Source organism: Dermatophagoides farinae, chromosome 5 (assembly GCF_024713945.1).
Source record: "Dermatophagoides farinae isolate YC_2012a chromosome 5, ASM2471394v1, whole genome shotgun sequence".
Lineage (NCBI taxonomy): Eukaryota > Metazoa > Arthropoda > Arachnida > Sarcoptiformes > Pyroglyphidae > Dermatophagoides > Dermatophagoides farinae.
In genome coordinates this window covers 4,037,514-4,051,948 of record NC_134681.1, presented here as the reverse complement: position 1 = coordinate 4,051,948, position 14,435 = coordinate 4,037,514, and the positions used below count along the sequence as shown (strand labels likewise).

Genomic DNA, 14,435 nt, shown 5'->3' with positions numbered 1-14,435 from the left:
TGAAATTGGATCCATCAATCCATCCGGTTGATGATGATGATGATGATGATGTGTTTTCGCAATTCAATGAAGGAAAAAAAAATCCGAAATCGATACTCCCGAAAAAAAATGTACCTGCAAACACATAAAAAAAACATTGGATGATTCAAAAATGTGACCACACAGTGGAAAACAATGATTTCAGAGAGCGAATGAGAGAGAAGAAATTCATTTTTTTTTCTCAAAATATAAAAAAAAATGAAAAATGAAAAATTTTTTTTTCTTTGTAAATCCTGAATAGATTATCTAAAGATATCTTTTCCCTGTATGTGTGTGTGTGTGTATGATTGGTCAGTCTATTTTTTTTCTTATTCTTTATCATCATCATGACCTTAAACCTAGAAAAAATTTATTCAAATTATCATCATCATCATCATGATGATCATGATGATGATGTAGAGAAAACGAAAATTCAAATCAAAAACAAATTGGTTTCATTCATCCATTTTTAACTGAACCAAATTCAAAAAAAACCAAAAAAAATAACTGAAAAATGAAAAATTCACATCAAAAAAATGAGATGAAATTTATACAAAAAAAAAAAAGAAAAGAAATAAGATAACAATTTACATAAACAGGACAATATTATCGGTGTTGTTGTTGTTATTATTATTGTTGTTGTTGTTGTCGTCGTTTTTTTTATTCTCTTATTTTGTTACTATTTTTATAACATCAAAACAACAACAAATGATTCAATTATTATTTACCATCATCATCATCATCATCATTTGAATATATATCCAATTGAAATAGAACAAACACACACACACAAATACAATGAGATTATCATTTTTTTTCCATTCTGATTTGCATTGTCATTATTTTTTTTTTTTTTTTTTTTTTTTTTTTGATGATTGAGAAATGAAAATTACACCAAAAAAAAACCATTGAATAAATGAATGAATGACAAACTGTTTCTATCTCTCGTGTGTATAATATAATGATTTGAATTTCAGCCCGAAATGACACCAATTTTTTTTCTACTTGGATCACATTACATTATATATATGCAAAAGGGAAAATTCAAATTTTTTTTCATTCAATTTAAATTGTTTTCTTCATTCTTTTTGAATATTTTTTCACATCATGGACGGTAATAATTTGAATTTGGATTTAGATTTGGCCAAACATCATCACATTGATTGTTGATTTGTTTGTCATCAAAATTTGTGTGTAATGATTAATTGTCATGATCATGGCCATTGTAATTTGGTGTTGTTGTTGTTGTTGTTTTTTATTCAATTTTTTTCTTGTTAATTACGCATGTTTTTTTTTACAACTTTGACCTCATATATGAATGAAATACAGGTAAAGAAAATGTACGAGAGTGTAACGAAAAAAATCCTCATTATAATGATGATGAGAAAATGAAATTGAAAATTTTACCAAATCGAATTATCATCATCATCGTAGAGAAAATGCAAAACAAAACAAAAAGCAAAAAACAAAAAAACAAATAAACAAACAAACAAAACAACCTTGACCACAATGATGATGATAATGAGATATATACATGAGACCGAAACAAAATAAAACAAAAACAAAAAACAAAAAATCTAAAAACATTTCATCATCATCAATAATGGTCATCTATAAGCGGCATTCTATAAAAAATGACAAAACGAAAATGAAAAAAATTCAAATAGAAAACCAACCGTAAAACAAAGAAAAACAAAATTTCCGTTACACACACACATATGCAATGATGATGATGATAATCGATTTTATTTGTTCATTTTCAATCACATGATGAGTATAGCCAATATGCGATATAATAATGAATTATATTCATATAAATATAAGAAAATTAGATACTGAAACTTAATCCATATGTCACGTGAATGGCAATATGAATGAATAAATGATGATTGATTTACCAGTGAGAAAAAAAAACAAGATCATGATGGATTATTATTATGATGCAGTGCAACTGGTTTTCAATTTCATTGTTATTTTGTTGCTGGTTAGTTTTGGATAATAAAACAAACTGACTGACCCTGATTCAATTATTCAATTGAAACAATTGAAATGTTGTATGTTGTTTTATTTTGTGCTTGAAAAAAATCTGTGAAAACAATTTAAAAAATTTTTTTTTTTATTATTATTCATCCATTCAAAAGTAGTGTTTGATTGATGAAAAACACGTGCAAAATACGTGCACAATTTTGAAAATTTTTTTTATTTTTTTTTATTCAATTGTGTCGTATATAATGAATGAAAAAGTCAGCTACTGCTACCCTCTTATCAACAAAAATTTTTCAATAACATGGTCATAAAAACGTTGATTTCTGGTCAATTATCATCATCATCATTTCTATAATAACTATGAATGATGATGGTATATGGAATCTATTACAATGAATCCTGGAACAATTGAATATATATATTCACCATCGATGATTGCACACGATGATTCTTTGCTTTTTTTTCGTCATTGTTTTTTGTGGCATTGTTTTCGTTTCATTTTGGTTGAATATAAAAATTTCTCAAGAATTTCTCATGATGAACATACGTGATTAAGTAAGTGAAGACAAAAAAAAATACACACACACAGACACACAATAAACAGCTGAAAGTCAAGAAATCTATTATTATCATTATCGTCATTATTGCTAGAGAATCTTCAAAAAAAAAAAAAAAAAAAACATTTGAACATGAACAATATCGGGTGTGTGTGTGTGTGTGTGTGTGGTTGTTTGTTTGTTTTTCACAATTAAAAACATTCAAGATAATAATCTGATTTAATTTCTATTTATTTAAATTGAATAATTAAAAAAAAAGTGGAAGAAGAAAAAAAACAAAAGAAAACTTGAAGGTTACAGATGATGATAATCATTATTATCATTTACATATGAATACATCATCATCATCAACTTTGATATAAAAATTTCAGTCACTCAATCAATTTCAATATTCTTGTGATTACATCCGTTGATAATTAGGGAAAAAAAGGATTGACAATGATTCGTTTATTCATTCATTCACAGAATGAATGTATGAAATAAAATGAATGATTCAAGGTTTTTGGATCTTCTTGTTGTTGTTGTTTTTTTCTTAACTAAATGTCGTCATATGATCATCATCAAACAAATCATGTAAACATAGAAGGATAAGGTTACCCATTTGGTAAGGTGTGTGTGTGCGTCTGTCTGTGTCTGTCTGTTTGATTTTAATCCACTGAATTGATTAACTAGCAAAAAAAATTGTTGATTATCCACAGGTGTGTGTGTGTGTGTGTGTGTAAATAATTTATGTTTTTTTTTCTAGTGTAGGCGTTTTGCAATTTTTTTTCTCGGTATCATTTTACATGTTAAAATGTTTAAATTCAATGTAAAAAAAAACACTAACGTCTATTCGGCTATTGACTTGAATTTTTTTGAAGAAAAAAAAAACGTTCAAAGTTTCGCTCTTTGTTGTAGTGAAAAAAAAGAAAAAAAAAATTTTCAAATCACATTTGATTACGCGAAATGAATTCAATTGGATTGAAAAACTTTTATTCATTTTAGTGGCAAGAAGAAAATGAAAAATTTTGTTTCAAATTTTCAATTTAAATATTTACCACACACACACACACACATGAGCAGCTACTGGATTTATTTCATTTCATTTTATTTTATTTTTTTTCCATATGCCAGAAATAAAATCAAAATGGTCTTTGTATGGTGTTGATTTGATTTCTGATTTCTGATTTTTGATTTCACATCCAATCCAATTTCTCTCTCTCTATCTCTCACTTTCACCATCGAATTGTATTTGATTTACGAAATTTTTCTTGTCAAAATATTCACACACACACACACACACACAAGTGGACAATAATAATTGTTTTCAAAACGATTTATTGATGGTGTGATGATGATGATGATGATGATGGATCATCATTATAACAATATAATCGTGTAAAGTGTCAATTTTGTTGAAAAAAGAAAAAAAAAATCTATTCATGTAATATATAAAAATGTTCTAAAATGAAATGATTATGATCCGCTGAAAAATATATTTTGGCTACTTTTGTGGAAAAAATGTCGTCATCCACGTAGTTGACAAACAAACACACACACACACACACACACACACGCACACATGACATGATAAAATCTAATAAACAAGCTCATTGCTCAATTCTTTTTCATTGTCCAATTCAATGTTTTTTTTTGTTGAATTTATCTGAAGAAGATTCATCACCATCATTTGACGATGGATGGATCAATCATTTCTAAACGATTTTTAATTATAATTACGTTTTTGTTTTTTGTATTGTCCACCTTTTGTCTGCGTGTGTGTGTGTTTCATGAATCAATTAATTCGCTACGCGAAACTATTTTTTCATTTTTCTCACATTTATATTTTTCATGGCAAGTAAATTAATGAAATGATGATGATGATGATGATGATGATAATTATCATCATCATTATGAATAATAATGATGAGTTGCATATTCCGTCATTAGACATTATGAAAATGTAATTTTTTTTCTTTGTTGTTGTCCATTAAGTTACGCAAAATTTTTTTTTTTAAATGTCACTTGTTTCTTGATTATTTTTTGCTCTTTAATATCTACTATTAATATGTGATATGATTGACCATTTGAAAATCAATCATTCGATTAATAGTCTGATTATCATCTGTTTGCCATCATCTGATATGTTGGTTTTCAACAAATAAAAAATGAAAAATTTCCGATTTTTTAATCACATGAATTTCCGTATATGTGTGTGTGTGTGTGTGTAAAGGGAAAAAAGAAATTTTATTTTTGTTCTTCACTACAAAAATATGATTCAAAATAACAGCAAATAAAAAAAAAGTTTACGGAAATCTAATGTTATGTGATGAAATCAATTTTTTTTTTTCGTTGTCGTCGCTGTTTTGCACTTACAATCATCAATCGATCATTTTTTTTCACAAATAAACACATTTATTATATATTTATTACACACACGCACAATGTATGTTTACAAGTTTTCACTTGATTTGACAATCAATTTGAATTTTTTTTTTTTTTTTTTTTTGGAAAAAAAATCATATGTAAATCAATCAAACATACTGTGTTCAATGTTTTGTGTACACATGAACATATACACTTCAAATTGAGCCTTGAGCTGTTTTTTTATTTTCACTTTTTACAATGAAGATGATTTTTTTTTGAATTTGAATTTGAAAAAATGTTCCATTTTATCATCATCATCATCATCATCATTATAAAATCATAAAATAATCATCAATAAGGTGGCTTCATTTCATTCAACAAATAATGTATGCATGTGTGTGTGTGTGTGTGTTTACTGAACCGAAGTTTTTTTTTTATATCGTAGGTTTTTTTCAATTGAATGTTGTTGAGTATTTTTTTTCGATATTTCGTTGTTGTTGTTGTTGCTGTTGTTCACATTAAGACAATTCAAATTCAATAAATAAATATATAAATTGAACTTGTTCGATTTTCGATATATTCATCCATTCGATGTTGTTGTTGTTGTTGTCGTTTTTTTTTTATTTGAACAAAGTTGATGATTGTTGTAAAGACTGTAAAAAAATGGACCTTCAATCGATTTGTTGTTGTTGTTGTTTTTTGAACATCTTTTTTTTGACGAATAAAGACCAGAAGATAGAAATTTGTAAAGTAAACACTTTTGATGATCGTCAGAAATCTGATCTGTAATAGCGACCACTTTCGTTCATTTTTTTGTTTTGTTTTGTTTTGTTTTTGCTTTTGCAATTTCTGGATTGATCAATACAAATTATTGTGGGCGTCAATCGAATGGGTGATGATGGTGATGATGATGATTGAAGGACAAAACAAAATAATTTTTTTGTACGTGCACATTAGCACGTGTTTTTTATGTTCAACAATTTTAAATGATGATGATTGTGCGTCGAAAATTTTTTCCAATTTTTTTTCCTCTTATTCATTGAATATCATCAATAAAAAAAAATGTTCAAGTTCAAAGTTGAATTTCAGTTCAGTTCAGTTCAGTTCAACGTTTTTTTTTTGTTGTCCAAGTACAATCAAACTGAAAAAAATACTTTAGAATGTACTCGATTAATTAACACTTCCATCATATAATAATAATCATCATCATCATCATCATCATGATGATCATATAACGATGATTATCAACAATTTTTTGTTGTTGTTGTTGTCTGTTAATGTTCAATGATGATGATGATTTATTCGTTACAATTAAACATGGAACAGATGGAAAAAGATTTTATCATCAATTTTTTTTTTACTTAATTTTATTTAAAAAAAAAGAAAAATGAAACGATCATTAATCAAAGAGATTCAAGAGTGAACAACAACAACAACAACAACAGCAGAAAAACTGATGACTAAATAAATATAAGATTCAAGTACAAATATATTGTACAGGTAACGCCATCTATCCATATGGTAAATTAATATCAACGACATTGATTTTTTTAATTTTTTTTTGTTTTCGTTATTCAAAAAATTCTTCATTCATATGGGCGTGTGTTGCAAAAACCACCATCATCGTACACTATACAATAATTATGTTTTTTTTCTGATTTTTCATTCAAAATTCATTATAATTTGATACTTGTTGATCATTTTCATTCAATCATCATCATCATCATTAAATTCAATTTTTTTTTTGCTTCAACAAGCCCATAAATATAGTTGGATTGATGGATTTTTTCTCGCTTGCTTGCTTGATCTCTTACTTAATGTTTTTTTTTTTGCTGTGTCTGTTTCATTTGCATTGATATTTTTATTTACATTTTTTTCTTCTGACTGTTGGATTAATGAATATATAAATCAATTCATTAAATCGTTGATCTATATTCATCATTTGAATTTGAATAATAATAATGAACAGTTGTCGTTGATAATGAGAATGGGCACCCTTTTATTCTTTTGTAAATAACATAATGACCTTTCCTATATTCAAAAAAAAGTGTAATGATGATGTTGATGACATAATCAACACGAAGAAAAAAATCCTCCCGGTTTTTTTCTTGAAAACTAGTGGCACAATTTAAAGTTAGTCCAAACAAAAAAAAACATCAAACCGTAATGCCACTATGCTTGCCGAATCGGGGGGTGGGGGTTAATTTCAATCTAATGATTACTAATGATCTTTTGTCATAAAAAAAAATCATCAGTCGATTATAAACTGGCTGTAAGTGGTTATATTTCCTGTAATTTTTACGAAAAAAAAAATTTAAATCTAATCATCAAAATCAGCGAAAAAAAAATTTCAGAATTCTAACCATTGTCCTAGATTGATGATAATTCACCGATAACGTGTAATAAAATAAATATATATGAATCAAATGTAAAAAAAGACGAAGAAAACAGAAACAAACAAACAAAATTTAGGCAAAAACAAAAATTTTTTTCACACACACACACGTTTCCAGAACAAATTTATATAGATTTACCGTTTTGTATGCGTTTGTGTTTATATAAAACAAAATGATCCAGAAACGATAAGCGAAAAACAAAACAAAACAAAAAAAATTCTCATATCTCATTTACAATCAAGCATCATTGCCATTATCACTATCATCATCATCATCATCATCATCATCGTATCAATGACTGATTGCATTTTTTTTTGTATACCTTATATGATACTTTCAACTTATAAACTGACTGATGATGATGGTAGATAGTAAAGAAAAAAAAAACAAAAAACAAAAAACAAAACAAAAAATATCATTACATTTTTGGGCGTTTTCATTGTGTTTTTTTTTTCATCATTTCTTTTCATCCAACTTTGTAATCATCATCATCATCATTATAATTATGATTTGGCTATTTGATTTTTTTTTCCACTGTTAAATGGGTGCTGGCCAATCTTTAATTTTTTTTTTCATTCGTTCGTTTGTTTTTGAAAATTATTGTCTATTTGTGTGTGTGTGTGTAAAATGAAACATAAATCATTTAGGAATATATCCGATTGTTGTTGTTGTTGTTGTTGCTGCAGTCCACACATTTGATGAACTCGGTTGATGTTGATGATAATATTTATGTTTTCGTATTTTGTGTGTGTGTGTGTGTACAGCAATTTTTTTTCGGTCCATTTAATTTGACTTTTCTTGTTGTTGTTTTCTTTATTCGTGGAAAAGATTTTTTTTTTTTTATTGAAATAAATAAAAAAAAACGCATTCTTTCTTTGAATGATTTCATGGTCTAAAAAAAAATGTGACATCGAAATCGTTTCAACTTGTGTGCGTTGTAGCTGCTGCTGCTGCTGCTGCTGCTGTTATCATTAGGTAACATATGGATGTATCAATACATTGATAGATCTGCTGCTAGAATTTTTTTTCTTTTTTTACCCAGTCTTTCTCTGGACCCTCTTCATCTTTTCTTCTTGTTCAGATTTTGTTGTTGTTGTTGTTGTTGAATGTGTGCGTGTTTGGTATTCGTTTGGTTTCACCATTCTTATGATTGACTTTGGAATGAAAATGTTCTTGTTGATTGTTTGGTTGAAAAATTTTTCTGTCTAATTTACGATTGTTGAATAAATGTTTTATATGTCTGTATTTAATAAAATCATGGAAAATGATCCATTTCCAAATCGTCATCAAGCGGAAATGAATCGCCATCGTTTTAATAAAAATGGCCATTATTGTTGGGAATGTCAAAGCTATGATTGTCAATGTGATGAACGGAAAAAAGTAAGCACACTTTTTTGTTGAATTGAAAAAAAAACAATTCTTTGAAATTTTCAATTTTTAAAAAAAAACTTTAATTTTGAAAAAAAATGCAAACAAACACATGAAGAAATATCATTTATCAAGGCGATTCAGTGCCGGTTCACATCATCCATGGATGATACGTAATGAAAAAAATTCTAAAGATAAAAATCCATATGAATCGAAAAAAATTGCAAAAAAAACATCAAAATCGAATGAAAATTTTATGAATAAACAAAATGATGATTGTCATGGTAAAAATTTTCATAAATTATCCATCTCATCATCATCATCATCATCGTCATCATCATCGAGGTCGTCATCATCACCAACGAAGACGACAACAGCAGCTGCAGCAACAACAATGGCAACAAAATCAGATAATCAACAACAGAATTCAATTAAAATTAATTCAGAACAAACGGAATCGAATAAAAATTCTAAACAAAATTCTGCACAATCATCTGATAATAATTCTTTGGATCAAGCGGAAAAATCCAGAAAAAAACGTTTCTTTTTCTTTTGAAAATTTTGAAAATGAAATAACAAATTCAAATATCTCATTAAAAAAAAGCGGAGAAAATCTACGCTTTCCATTCACATTATTATTATTATCGATCAATCGAATTGGAAATAAATTCCATTTCGATCCATTTTTTTCCTTCTTCAGTGGATGAAAAAAAACAAAAAATTTTTCAATGTCATTACACCATTCTTCTTTGAAAGAAAAACAAACAAACAAACAAACAAACTGAAAAATGGCAGGCGTTGATTGAACACACGCCTGCCATTTATATCCACTATACTCAAATTTGAAATTCACAATACAGAATTTAGATTACAATATAATACATGTCTATTATTAATTACGGCCGTATTCAATTTATCAATCATTGTGTTTTGATTGAATTACCATTGAATTTATAACTGGCCAGTAAAATAAAAAAAAAAATCATTGAGCATATTAATCACAACTTTTAACACATCTAACACCACCACCACCACCACCATAGCAACAACCATCCGAATGGATTAAATTTCTTTTGAATTTTTTTTTCTTTTTTTTTCTATTATTATTGAATATTGATCAGACACAAAATATTCATCCAATATTATGGATACACACACACACAATGGACATTGTCCAAAAATTTCATTTTTGTTTTCTGGACTATAAATATATATATCTATTACAACTGTAATTTGCCAATTTTTTTTCTTTCTTTCTTATATCCATTTTGAAATTTTATGAAAAGATTTATATTTTGATTTGATTTTTTCAATGATAAATTTGTAATTTTGAATTTATTGAATAATAATGGTGAAAAAAAAAACAATGAGAAAAAACACACACAATACAATACAATACAAATAAACAAATGAAGAAATGGATGAATTTCTAAAAATCAATTCAATGCAAGGTTCCTGTGTGTGTGTGTGTGTGTGTTCGTGCAATACGTTTAATTTATTTTGTTGTTGTTGTTGTTGCTGTAATTTTTTGGCCCAATAATAAACAGCCAAAAAAAAACTGCTGATGATTATGAAGAATCCTGTGGACAGGCCATTATCGTGAAGAAAGAAAGAAAAAAAAATTCATTTTTCATTGTTAATGTTGTTGATCAATTACAATGCCCCATTTGGTCAGAACAAAAAAAATGAAGTTTTTTTTTACTTCCATTTATCCACTCATTTATCCACTCAATTCATTCATTCATTTATTCATTCATTGGCATATGTACAATCATTATATATTGGATATAAATTGTAATTACAATTGTGATAATGATGATCATCATAATGATGATGATTATGATTATGATTCAATAGTTGTTTTCATTCCATTCTGTTCATCATTATTCATTTCATTTCATTTCAATGGTAGAATTCAAATTTTTTTCATTTTTTCCATTTTGCACATTTTTCATATGAATCTTGTATGAATTTCAGCAAAATAAAATACACCAAAAAATGATTGTATTTGTATTATTCAATACAAATGATCAGGAAAATAAAAAATCTTATTGACAATATTTGATTTATTCATCATCATCATCTTTTAAATTTTATAACAACAACAACAACAACAATTGTCTGCCAAGGTCAAAGGTTTGTTGTTGTTCCGTTTGTTTGTATATAAATAGGTGTGGCCATCTAAATCTATCTATCAATCGATTAATACTATTAGTATATACTATAACCGTGATTATCGATTTTATTTATCGATATATATTCATCATTCATTCTATTGAACATACATGGATGAATTTGATTTTTCTTTGTAGTCTTTCTTTTGTTGTTGTTGTTGTTGTTGTTGTTGTTGTTGTTGTTGTTGTTTTGTACCACCATTAATCCAAAGACGATTTGGCCACGACAAACACAAATACAAATACACACACACACACACCTACTCGTCTAAATCAAAAAAAATTGTTCATCGACAATGATGACGATGATGATTGTATTTTGGATTAGATGGATGAGATTTCATTTCATTTCATTTCTTGTTGTTGTAATTGTTGTGGCTATTTTCTTTTGGATCACATTCCATACATATCAAACTACGCCTTGATTGTTATTTTGTTTTTCATCACAGTTATTTTTGTTTGTTTGAATCTTGAATTGATTCTGATCTTTATTTTTTTTTGTTTTTGTCCAGATAAATAAAATGGATGAGAAGCTCAGACTGTGATATTCAAATCAATATCTATGTTGTTGTGGAATTATCATTTCAAGCCAAAAAAAAGACAAAATCAACAACACAGAAACGAAAAAAAATGTCATTTTTTTTCATCGAAAATTTGCTTCAATTTTTTTTTCTTTTATTTCTCATTAATTTTCTTCTTGTTTTTGATTATAACATTACAATGATTTAATCGTAGGCAATAAATTTTTTTCCAACATTAAAATGAAAAACATGAAAATATCATTATTCGTCAATTTGAAGGTCATACAGGTAGATTTGTGTGTGTGTGGTGTAAGTTTGTCTGCATTTTTCAAATTTGGATCAAACAACAACATCCAAAATAAATAGACATTACTACAATCCATCTAATCCATCAAATTGAATATCTATGACTGTCGTCGTCATCGTCGTTGTTGTTGTTTCTGTACATCCACCATGTGTAAACCGTTCGTCATCGACTAACGAAAACACATTTGTAATTATATTGGAAAAAAATCGAAAAAAAAATTTTTTTTTTTGTTGGGCAATCATTGAATCTACTGAAAAACTGTCATTCAATCAATCTTTTAAAATGGATTGATTGAATTTTCAAGATTGATTTCAGTGAAAAAAATAAAATAAAAATCTAAGCAATCACTTTCAATTTCAAACTAGATTGATTTTTGTTGTTGTTGTTTTTCTCTCTCTCTCTCTCTCTTGTTTGTCGCAAAAAAAATAATCATAATTTATATTGAATACATTCGTACAGAAAGAGTTCCGTATCGAATGCGTTATGTAATGATAATTCGAGAAAAAAAATTATCAAGTTCAATTATCAATTCTACGTGTTGAAGAATTTTTTTTTCACACAGCATTCTACAGTATAATTAATCGATAATATCATTATTTCTGCAGATCGATTATCGATATCCATTCGAATTCGACAAAAATTGATTCATTTTTTCTGATATGATCTCTGTGTTCTGAAACAAAAAATCATTGATTGAACGATATTGATTGGACAAATGAATGACAATTTTTTTCTGTTTTGAAACACACAAAAAAAAAATTCAAAAAGGATTATTTTGTTTATCTTCAAGCGCACGCGTTTGTGTGTGTGTGTGTGTGTTACACATTCTCAATGATTCTGATTGAAGAAGAAGAAGAAAAAAAAATATGAAATGAAATTTTGTGACTGTAAATTAAATCAAATTCATTTTGCTGTTGTCATCCAAAAAAAAAAAAATATTGGCAATAATAAACAGTTCAATGTACGATAATGTTTAATTTATGTGAAACTTTCCCATACACACACACATATACGTTCTATATGCAGATTTTTTTTTTTTTTTTTTTGTTTCTCGTTACACATTGAGTTCAAATATAAAACAAGGCCATATATTTTTGGGGGGAAAAAAAACATTGGAAATGTAATACAAAATTAAAATGAACAGAAAAAATTTGTTATTAATTGATTATTAAACGAATCGTTTGTTGTTGTTGTTGTAGTTGTTGTAGTTTCATCAACACCTGTTGATAATGGCAACAACAAAATTTTTTGGATTAAAATTATTGAATCAATTTTTCTCATATTAATCATATTTTGGAATGAAAATAAAATCTCGATTATCAATTGATTGTTTTTTTTTTCTTTCCAACATCATGGACAATGATTGAGTGAAACAAAAACGAAAAAAAAAACATTCGACTTATCTTGTATCACGAACCGCACGTGCTGCTGTTCTGTTCTGTTGAATGCACGCGTTCATGAATCAAGTTCTCATAATAGACATCATTATCGTCATCATCATCATCATCATCATCATTGAATTGTTAACAAGTTTTTTTTCATTTATTCACTGTGAAATTAAAAACAATTAAAAATCAATATATTCGTGAATCGATTGATGTTAGAAAACAGAGATTTAATCCACAGTGCTAAGCAATTTGAGATCATCATCATCAAAAAAAAAACAAAACAAAACAAAAACAAGGTGAAATGGATTATCAACAACAACAACCGCAGCAAATTATTCATCACTCAATAATCGAGTAAAATTGATGTACAAAAATAATAATTAAAAGTGGATACTCGATAATCTATGGTAGCTATGAATTTTTTTTTCTGTGTAGCTAAACTAAACTGAAAAGTCATCATCATTGAATATTCATTCATGTCCATCATTTGGATTCTTTATTCATTTTGCTTGCTATTTGGAAAGAATATCCAATTGGTCCACACACACACACACACACACACACACAGAAATCCGAAATTTTTTTTTCTATTTTCTTTTTTTTCCCCGTATGAATATGATCCTAATGTCAATGGTGATTTCCTTGTCAATGACAATTTAACTCTTATTACATTCAATCATCATCATTATTGGTGGCCACTACTTATTAATGACCGCCAAAAAAAAAAAAAAAAAAAAATTCACAATAAACGATACATTGAAGAGATTGCCCAAGAGCACATTTCATTTTATGGGCAAACAAGAAAAAGAAGAAAAAAAAATGTTTGCACGTACACACAACATACCTACTAGATAGACATACAGATTCATTTTGACAAATCAAAAATTTGATTTAATTTCAAATCAATTCAATTCAAATAAATCAATCATTCGATCGATCAATCAATCAATTTAAATCAATCAATCAATCAATCAATCGATCGATAGTTTTTTTTTCTTTCATTTCCTTCCCCATATAATCATTATATATCGTTTTGATTTCAATTTCCATCATTCTCTCAATTGTGCTATTTCTACATTAATTGACAAAATTTTGAAGCAAACAAAAAAAACACCGAGTTTTTTTTATTGATGAAAAAAAAATGAAATTAATTCAATACTCCAAATTATGATTGATTTGTAATGTCTCCAGGATATAATGAATAATTATCAAGTTGTGTAATTGTTGTTGCTGTTGTTGTTGTTGTTGATAAGCTAATGTGTTTTTTAACCACACACACACACACACAAAATAAGAATGTAACAAATTTTTTTTTTCGTTCAAAGTTTTGTTTTCAATTTTTCTTGTGAAAATAAAATTGCAAATTATCCAAAA

At 27.2% G+C, this 14,435-nt stretch overlaps 1 protein-coding gene across 1 annotated transcript in view; it reads left to right on the top strand.

Moving 5' to 3' along the window:
• The window catches only part of LOC124499146 (uncharacterized), a 38,565-nt gene that overhangs the window by 11,661 nt on the left and 12,469 nt on the right, over window positions 1–14,435 (top strand). The window lies entirely within an intron of this gene.